Source organism: Galeopterus variegatus, unplaced genomic scaffold (assembly GCF_000696425.1).
Source record: "Galeopterus variegatus unplaced genomic scaffold, G_variegatus-3.0.2 Scaffold9317, whole genome shotgun sequence".
Taxonomy (NCBI): Eukaryota; Metazoa; Chordata; class Mammalia; order Dermoptera; family Cynocephalidae; genus Galeopterus; species Galeopterus variegatus.
Genome location: NW_007735428.1, coordinates 13450 through 23428, shown reverse-complemented (window position 1 = coordinate 23428; position 9979 = coordinate 13450). Strand labels below are relative to the sequence as shown.

At 35.3% G+C, this 9979-nt stretch overlaps 1 pseudogene; it reads left to right on the top strand.

The window, feature by feature from the left end:
- The first annotated feature begins 7878 nt into the window (after positions 1-7878).
- Positions 7879-8615, top strand: LOC103609187 (annotated as a pseudogene).
- Positions 8616-9979: the final 1364 nt, after the last annotated feature.

The following is a 9979-nucleotide window of genomic DNA, read 5'->3' as shown; positions in this document are numbered from 1 at the left end:
ACTATACCAAATAAAATAAAATGATAAGTGAAATGGACTACAAAGCAGCCTTTATAATAGCGATAGCTAGTTGTCATATCTGCTTAATATGAGCCAGACAAAAGATGGATGCATTTGAAATGTCTTACAGAATAAAAATCCCAAATGCCAATCAAATACTAATATGTGAACTTATAGCATAATTTTTGTTTGAAACTAAAAGAAGAAATAAAAGCAACAGACACAGATGCATTTCTTGGCTTGAAATATACTTATATCAATCAGCAAATGAACTTATTAATTCAATAATTGTTGAAAAGATAGATTAAAATCAATAGGACTACAAATTGATAAGCACACTTCTCTTTCTTTATATGGTATTTTTGACATTCAGTCTAAGATGAGATTGTCCATTGAATTAAAGGTGATATTCTCTATATTAAAATTTTTATTTTACTGTAATTAAAATTAAAATGACAATCTGAGGAAAAGTGAATTTTATTATATTAGACATATTTGGGAAGTGGACACGCTTTATCCCTTAATATCAGAAGCATTAAACACTAGTCCAATGCACATTTGCATTGCAAGTGGGCTAAAAATTTGTTTAACATATATCAATGTATTCATGACAGTATTTGTAACAAATCACTCATTAAATTAAATTCCCATTTGAGCACATTTATAGTTTTAACAGAGATGAAGTTAGTCTTTTACAAAAGATTTCAATTAGGAAAAAAATAGCAATGTAATATAATATCCACTATACTGCTGTAAAAATACACACATATGCATAAGAACATGCTCACTCACACATAAACACACACAATGTATAGGAAGTGGGAGAGAGAGAGATAATCTCTATTAAAAATATACAGTGATATAAAACTAATGTTGTCTTATTTTATCTTTAAAAATATATATTTATTTTTATTTAGGACTAAGAAATTAAATCAAATCTTTAGCAATAAGTTTATTAATTATTAGAATAAATTTATTTTACCCATTTATTATTACATTAAGGGGAATCTAGGATAACAGGGAGAAAAAGAGGTAAACAGATTAGTAGAGAATAAGAACACACAAAGTATGAATTGATATAAAATAAGCAGACTATATTGACAGTGCCAAAGTAATAAATGGAAGTACAATATGGCTTCATGAACATATTTTGCATAATATATTTTGCATTTATCATGGTCATCATGATGATAAATGTGGGTTAAATTATGATCTGCAAGATATTGTTGGTTGAATATATGAGAATCATGGACACAAGTTTTACATATACACATTTTTATGTAATTTTTAAAGTTCTTTGAATACCTTGAAAGTTGTACATTTTTAAATATCATTTATTATAAACATAATATTATTACAAATTATGATTTTTCTTTATGCCCTTTACCCAATCTATTCCTACCCAGACCCACCTCCCTACTTCACCCACATCTGTGCTATTCTAAAAGTTCAAGGAATTGTTTAGATCTTTGTTTTTTGTTTGTTTGTTTCTTTCTTTCTTTCTTTCTTTCTTTCTTTCTTTCTTTCTTTCTTTCTGTCACTCTCTCTTTCTTTCTTTCTTTTCCTTCCTTCCTTCCCCTCTCTCTCTCTCTCTCTCTCTCTCTCTCTCTCTCTCTTTCTTTTCACATAATTATAAGTGAGAACATGCAGTATTTCTCTTTTCTTGTAGGGCTTATTTCACTTAACATACTTTTCTCCAGACTCATCCATGTTGCTGCAAATGGCAGAATTTCGTTCCATTTTATGGCTGAGTAGTATTCCATTGTGTATATATACCACTTTTTCCTTATCCAGTCATCCATCGAAGGACATTTAGGTTGGTTCCATATTTGGGTTATTATACATAGAGCTGCAATGAGCACAGGAATGCAGGTATCCCTTCAACATGATGATTTCCATTTTGTTGGATATATGCCCAGTAGTGGGATCAATGGATCATAAGGTAGATCTATCTGTAGTTGTTTGAGCAACCTCCATACTGTTTTCCATAATGGCTGTGCTAATTTACAGTCCCACCAACAGTGTAGAAGAGTTCCTCTTACCCCACATCTTCACCAGCATTTGTTGTTTTTGTTCCTTTTAATAACGGCCATTCTAACTGGGATGACATGATATCTAAATGTGGTTTTGCTTTGACTTTCTCTGATGACTAGTGATGTTGAGTATTTTTCATATACCACTAGGCCATTTGTATGTCTTCCTTTGAAAAGTGTCTATTTATGTACTTTGCCCATTTATTAATTGGATTTTTTATTTTATTTTTTTTTACTGTATAGTTGTTTGCATTCTTTGTATATTCTAGATAGTAATCCCTTGTTGGATTTTTTATTTTATTTTTTTTTTACTGTATAGTTGTTTGCATTCTTTGTATATTCTAGATAGTAATCCCTTGTTGGTTGTAGGATGTGCAAACATTTTCACCAATTTGGTAGATTGTCTCTTTGCTCTGCTGATTGTTTCCTTTGGTGTGCAGAAGCTTTTTATTTTGATATAGTCCCATTGGTGTTTGTGTATTTTTTCTTTTGTTGCTTGTGCTTTTGAGGTCTTATTCATAAAGTCTTTGCCTAGTCCCACTTCTTGCAGTGTTTCCCCTATGTAAGTAATTTTATGATTATGGGTCTTATAAGTCTTTAACCCATTTTGAGTGTATTTTGGTATATGGTGAGAGGTGCAGGTCTGGTTTCATTCTTCTATATATACAAGTCCAATTTTCTCAGCATTGTTTACTGAATAGGCAGTCTTTCCCCCAATTTATGTTCTTCTTGCCTTTGCCAAAGATCAGTTGGCTGTAAGTCTGTGGGTTGATTCCTGGGTTTTCTATCCTGTTTCATTGATCAGATTATCTGTTTGTATGCCAGTACCATGTTGTTCTGGTTACTTTGGCTTTGTAATATAATTTGAAGTCAGGTAGTGTTATGCCTCCAGCTTTATTTATTTTACTCAGGATTGTTTTGGCTATTGGGGGTCTTTTGAAGTTCCATATGAATGTTACAATTGCTTTTTCTATTTCTAGAAGCCCAAGGACAAATATTGCTTTACTCCTGACAAAATACATATTTTATATATCTTTTGTCCTTTTCTTCCCCTTTTATTTTTCATCTTCAATGTTAGTTGGGTTTTTCAGGTGACATGATTTAGCTTCTTTCTCTTTTCTGTTTGCATATTGGTCTTAATGGTAGTTTTTGCTCTTTCTTGTAAATCTGTGATACTGATTATCATTTTTCAGATTCCAGATGCAGGACTTCTTTGAGTATTTCTTGCAGGGTTTGTCTTGAGGTAGTGAACTCCCATAATTTTTGTTTGGGAAATATACTATTTCTCCCTCATCTCAAGGATAATCTTGCTAGATATAGAATTTTTCGCTGTCAATTTTTAGCCTTTAGTATTTTGAATAAGTCATTTCATTTTTTTTCTGGCTTGTAATGTTTCAATTGAGAAGTCTGGTGTTAGTCTGATGGTGGCTCGTTTATAGGTGATGTAATGCTTTTCTCTTGCTGCTTTTAGAATTCTGAGTTTTGCCAGTTTGACTACAATGTGTCTTGGAAAGAATCTTTTTGGATTCCATCTGTTTGGGGATCTTTGGGATTCTCGGATCTAAAAGTCTGCATCTCTCCCTATACTGGGAACTTCTCTGTTATTATTTTCCTTGAATATCTTTTCAATGCCTTTTCCTTTCTCCTCCCCTTCTGGAATACCCATGATTTAGATGTTTGTGTGTTGAGGTTGTTTGCTAGCTCCCTTAAATTTCCTTCATTTTGTTTATTTTTTTCCCCTTTCTTTTGTCTTCCTGGATTATTTAAAAAAAGCATCTTCGAGGTCAGAAATTCTTCCTTCTGTTTGCTCTAGCCTGCTGCTCAAGCTTTCTGTTCCATTTTTTATTTCATTAAGTGAATCCTTTGGCTCTAGGAGATAAAGGTATTTTTTAAAAAGGTATTAATCTCTTTGTAAATTTCTTCCTTCATGTCCTGGATAATTTTTTCTTGTTTTGTTGTGTTGTCTAGTGATTCTTCTCTTATCTCTTGGAGTTTTCTGAAGATCAGCACTTCAAATTCTTTTTCAGATGTCTCATGGGTTTCCTGCTCTATGGGTAATGTACTTGAGAATTACTATATTCATTTGGTTGTGACATATCATCTTGTTTTTTTGTAGTTCTAGTATTTTTTCATTGGCATATGGTCATCTGGTAGGACACCTGTTTCTGCTATTACTCTGGAGTGGGCTATGAGGGGAGATACTTCTTCCTCTATTTGTAGGCTTTGTTGGTGACTCTTCTTGTATTCAAAGCCTTGAGTATGAGGTGGGTGTGCCTTCTCCAGGCTTATGGCAGGTGCGTGGGCCAGTGCCTGGAGCCAGGTCTGGGTGGCAGGAGTGGTGGCGCTCACCTGTGGTACCTGTGCAGTCATTCTGTGCCTTCTCTGGGAGACTGGGCTGGGTCATGGGCAAGTTGTACATTTTTAACCACTTTAAAATGCCTAAAATTCCTCAATCAGTATAGAATTTTTAAATTGTGGGTTTATCACAATTACTTTGAATTCTCCCCCACAAAACTTATTAAACTTTTAGCAACTTTTTATCTCAGTACAAAAACTGCAGATACAACAATTTCCAACACTTTTTGTTCCCCTAAGCCAGACTGTCCTCTGAGTGGACATTGTTAATGGCAAGCCAGTGTTCATTAAATATATTGAAGCATTTACTACACAATTTGAGAGCAGGACCCAGAGGTAATCAAACTAATGTATATGATAGTGAGGAAGAAACTTGAAACTGGGGGATGAGAATCAAAATGTGATAACTATTGTATGAGTCAGTGTCTCCAGAGAAACAGACCAGCAGGATGTGTGTGTGTGTGTGTGCGCGCGCGTGCACGTGCACGTGCATGCATGTGTGTGTATGTGTATAGAGAGAGAGATTTTAAGAAATTGGCTTACATGATTATGGAAGCTTGGAAAATCCATAATCTGATGAAATAGGAGACTCAGGGAAGAGTTTCAGTTCTTGCTTAGGGAAGTCAGTTTTTTGTTCTAATAAGGCCTTCAACTGATTGGACAAGGCCCACTCACATTATGAATGTTAATCTACTTTACTCAAATCTACCCACTTAAATGTTAATCTCATCCAAAAAACACCTTCACAGAAACATCCAGAATAATATTTGACCAAATATTGGCACCATTGTCCAACCATGTTGAGTCATGAAATTAACCATGACACTGATGAGAGAGAGCAAGAAGTAAATGAGAACAGGGACTGAAAGGCAGAGGACAGCCTGGTGGTTGGGCAAACAGTAAAGAAATGTGGTGATGATAAATATCTAATCGATGGTTTTTATGTGGTTTTTCATGATTATCTTCCTCTATTTCTCCTATGAAATCATAAGAAATGGCCGCATTATCCTCTAATACATTTATGTGAATGGCAAGTAGTATCTAATCAGGAAACTCAGATTGTTATTTTTCTTTTGTGTCAGGCTGTGATGAAAAATGTAATTGTGATAACTGTCCATTGAAATCTTCATAGTAAGAAGTTTGTAGGTGGACTTGGTTAAACAGCTGGACTACATATCCAAGGTTTTCATAGGTAGATGTGGCCTTATGTCTAGGTTCTTATGAAAGGATGTAAATCACTTGAAACTATCAGCTTTCAGAGACAATATGTGCCTATTCCATGGCTTTCCTCTTTTCAACAACAGTTATATGGTACATGTGAATGAGATTCAACCATGAAAATGACAGCAATACTCTCAAATGTTTTGATTCCTTCTGCCCTTAAAAATGATTGAGGGCCTCAAGAGTTTTTGTTTATGTGGTCATATCTATCAATATTTCCAGTATTAGAAATCAAAACTGAGAAACTTTTAAAATGTAGATGTATTAATCCATTTAAAAAACAATAAACATATTACCTGCTAAACTAAATAGTACATTTTTATGAAGAAAAATTTTATTCCAAAACAAACAAACAAAAAATAGTAAAAAGAATATCACCACTTTACATTCTTTAAATCTCAATAATACTTGGCTTACTAGAAGGCACTTGTATTCTTATATTTAAGTCTTCATTCAACTTGTTGCAATATACTGTTTTGGTGAAAGTATATGAAGAAAATCTGGCCTCGCACAGATATGCAGTTTGAAAAGAAGAAAAATATTATAGTAGCCTTTTTAGACAATTGAATATTTTTTGATAATCCATCAAAACTTGACATGTACTAGTTCTTTAAAAATTATTTGTGATATGTAAATACAAACCATGCCAAAGAACTTTTTTCACTCTATTACATTAAGCTTCATATATCTATTGTTTTGATGCATTGTGCATTATTATTTTAGAAAATTCAGCTTAGTGCATAATGCAGATCTTCCAAATGTTGACCCGTTTTCTTAAATAACATATTCAAATTCTTTTAATCTCTCTGTCAATGTCAAGTTGTTGAGTTTACAGAAGTAGATATGAGTTTTCAAATTTTAATCTTTTTTTTTTTTTTTGCTTGAAGGCTCCAATTTTATCGTTAGCAACATAATGTCATGTTTTTCTTATAAAATGTTAATTTCAACAAAAAAATACTATCATATAACCAAGCAGTACTTAACTTTATCTGTCACTTGTTGTTTAATAGACTATTTTTTAGAGCAGTTTTAGGTTCACAGAAAAACTGAGTAAGAGATATAGAGATTTCCCATATATACTTTAACCTTACACATGCATAGTCCATTATCAACATCTCCCACCAGAATGGAAGATTTACTACAATTGATGAACCTACACTGACACATCATACTCACCCAAAGTCCATTATTTACATGAGATTTCACTCTCAGAGTTGTATATTTTATGGATTTGGACAAATACAGATGATACATGTCCATCATGATAGTATCATATGGAATAGTTTCATTGCTTTACAAGTCTTCTGTGTTCTACCTATTCCTCCTCACCTCCACCCAACCTCTGGCGACCACTGATCTTTTCAACATCTCTATACTTTTACCTTTCCCAGAACATCATATTGTTAGACTCATACAGTATGTATACTTTTCATATTGGCTTCTTTCACTTGGTAATATGAATTTAAGGTTCCTCCATGTCTTTTCATGACCCGATAGTGCATTTTCTTTTTAGCACTGTATAATCTTATATTTTCTAGATGTACCATCAATTATTTCATTGTTCACCTTCTGAAGGACTTCTTGGTGGCTTCCAAGTTTTGGCAAATATAAAGTTGCTATAAACATCCATGTGCAGGTTTATGTGTGGACATAAGTTTTCAGCTCCTTTGGATAAATAACAAGGGGCAGGATTACTAGATCTTATAGGAAGACTATGCTTAGTTTTTAAGTAATTGCCAAACTGTCTTCCAAATTGGCTGCAAATTTTGCATTTTCAACAGCAAAGAATGACGTTTTTTTTCCTCTACATCCTCACTAGTATTTGATGTTGTCAGTGTTCTGGATTTTGGCTATTCTTAAAAAGTGCATAGTAATCTCTCTTTCTTGTTTTAATTTGTAATTCCCTGATGACTTATGATGTAGCGCATCTTTTCACATGATTATTTGTCATCTGTATATCTTCTTTGGTGAGGTGTCTGATGAGGTCACTGGCCCATTTTTTAATCAGATTTTTGTTGTTGTTGTTGTTGAGTTTTAATATTTCTTTATATATTTTTTTATAGCAGTCCTTTATCATATGTGTCTTTTGAAAATTTTCTCTCAGTCAGTGGTATGTCTTTTCATTCCCTTGATAGTATCTTTTACAGAGCATAAATTTTTAATTTTAATGAAGTCCAGCTTATTAATTCTTTCTTCCACGGATCACACCGTTGTTGCTGTATCTAAAAAGTTGTCACCAGAGTCAGTGCAGCATTCCAAGCTTACAGCCATGGCCACCTATAAGCTGGTGGTGATCCTGTATGGGAGATCACCCGGAATCAGCCACTTCAGCCACTGGTACCACTCTGACATGAAGCTGGTGGGGCACGAGGAGGTGAAGAGCAGAAAGCAGGCTTGGGGAGATGCTGGATATGACTTTGACTTTTCTTCAACTCAGAGAAGATGAGAGCAATCCTGACACTCTAGACAATGCTGGATGCCACTGACCAAATGTGGCTACCAGTAGTGAGGGCTCGGTACCTCAGTGAGCAGACTATGAGGGTCTGACTGGCCTCAATAAAGAAAAAACTGTTGCTATGCATGGCAAGGCCCAGGTAAAGATCTCATGGTACTTTTATGATGTCCCACCACCTCCAATGAGCCTGACTATCCTTTCCACTGCAATATCAGTAAGGATTGCAAGTACAAAGACCTCACTGAAGATCAGCTACCATCCTGTGTGAGTCTGAAGGACACTATTGCAAGAACAGTGACATTTTGGAATGAAAAAACAGTTCCTCAGATTAAGGAGGGAAAGCAGATGTTGATTGCAGCCCATCTAACAGCCTTCAGGTTATTGTCAAGCAACCAGAGGGTCTGTCTGAGGAGGCTATCATGAAGCTGAAGCTGGAGGCTAGTATTTTTGTTGTCTATGAATTGAAGAAGAACTTGAAGTCCATCAAGCCCATGCAGTTTCTGAGAGATGAAGAGGTCATGCATAAAGCCATAGAAGCTGTAACTGCCTAGAGCATGGTCAAGAAGTGAAGGCAAGCAGGCAGACTACTGTCCAAGAAATACCCTCCCTGCACATCCCATACCTCTGCACCTCTCCCCTGCACATATCACACTGAACTCATCTGTAGGCATCTTAAGTTGAAGCTGTGGATGGGGACCAGTGGCTTCAATTTTCATTTTAGCCATTTTTGTCTCCTGCTTCCACTTCCTTCATATGGTATAATCAGAATGGCACATCTGGGACATTTGTTTTCTTAGGCAAGAGAGTTGAGAGGTAGTGAGTATAAAATTTTTGCTAGTGCTTTTTCTCCATAAGACCTGCTTGAGTAGAGTATATGGAGGAACCATGTTGAGGCATGACCTATGAGAAGTAAGAGATCTTATTTGTATTTTCAGGAGGCAGTCCTGTATTATTCTGTAGTCAAGTAACTGTTTGGAGCCTCTAGTTATTCAAATGGAAAATGGATGTAATATGCATAGTGATTAGAAACAAACACACACAAAAAAAATTTTCTTCCCGACTCCAGAGGAGCTGGCTCCATAAGGTTGGGATCAATCCTGAATGTTTACATGTTGCACTTGCTTTTATAAAATATATATAAAATACACACACACAGACACAGAGTACAAAACAAAAACACTTACGGTGTTTCTAGTAGTAGATAAAATAGTTCCATGGGTGGTCATCAGAAAATGCCATTCCTCACACCCAAATGGGATAAACTCCTTGAATTCTAAGGAGTAGAATGTGTGTGTGTGCATGTGTATATTTTACATCCTGAAATATATTTTAGACTCTCTCCCTTGCCTTATTCTTTTGTGGCAGTGAAATGCCTCTTGGTCATGTCCAAGTGTGCCTTTCACATATCTCTGCTTACATTGCTTATCTGTCCTTTCATGTTGTCTACTTTATCCATTACAGCCCCTAGCATATTAATCACAGTAGCTTTAAATTTATTGCCTGATTATTCCAATATCCTTGGCATGTCTTCTTCTGGTACTTGCTCTCTCTCTTCAAACTGTGTTTTTTTGTCTTTTATTATGCCTCGTACTTTTTTCTTCATAGCCAGACATGATTTACTGGGTGGAAGGAACTGCTGTAAACAGGCTCCTAGTGATGCTGTGTGTGGTAAGGTGGGGAGGGTGGGGAAATCTTTCTCTACTCCTATTAAGTCTCGCTGTATTCATGAGCCTGTTCCTCTGAACTGTGAACTTCCCAAGAACATCTGTTTTTGTTTTATCTCCCCCTTAGGTGGGACAGGATGGCTGGGGGTGGGGGGGTTTAAGTATTTTCTTTCCTGCAAGTGAGTTAGGCTCTGAGAGAAATTAGAGAGGATACAAGAAGATGGAAAGACATCCCATGCTCCTGGATTGGA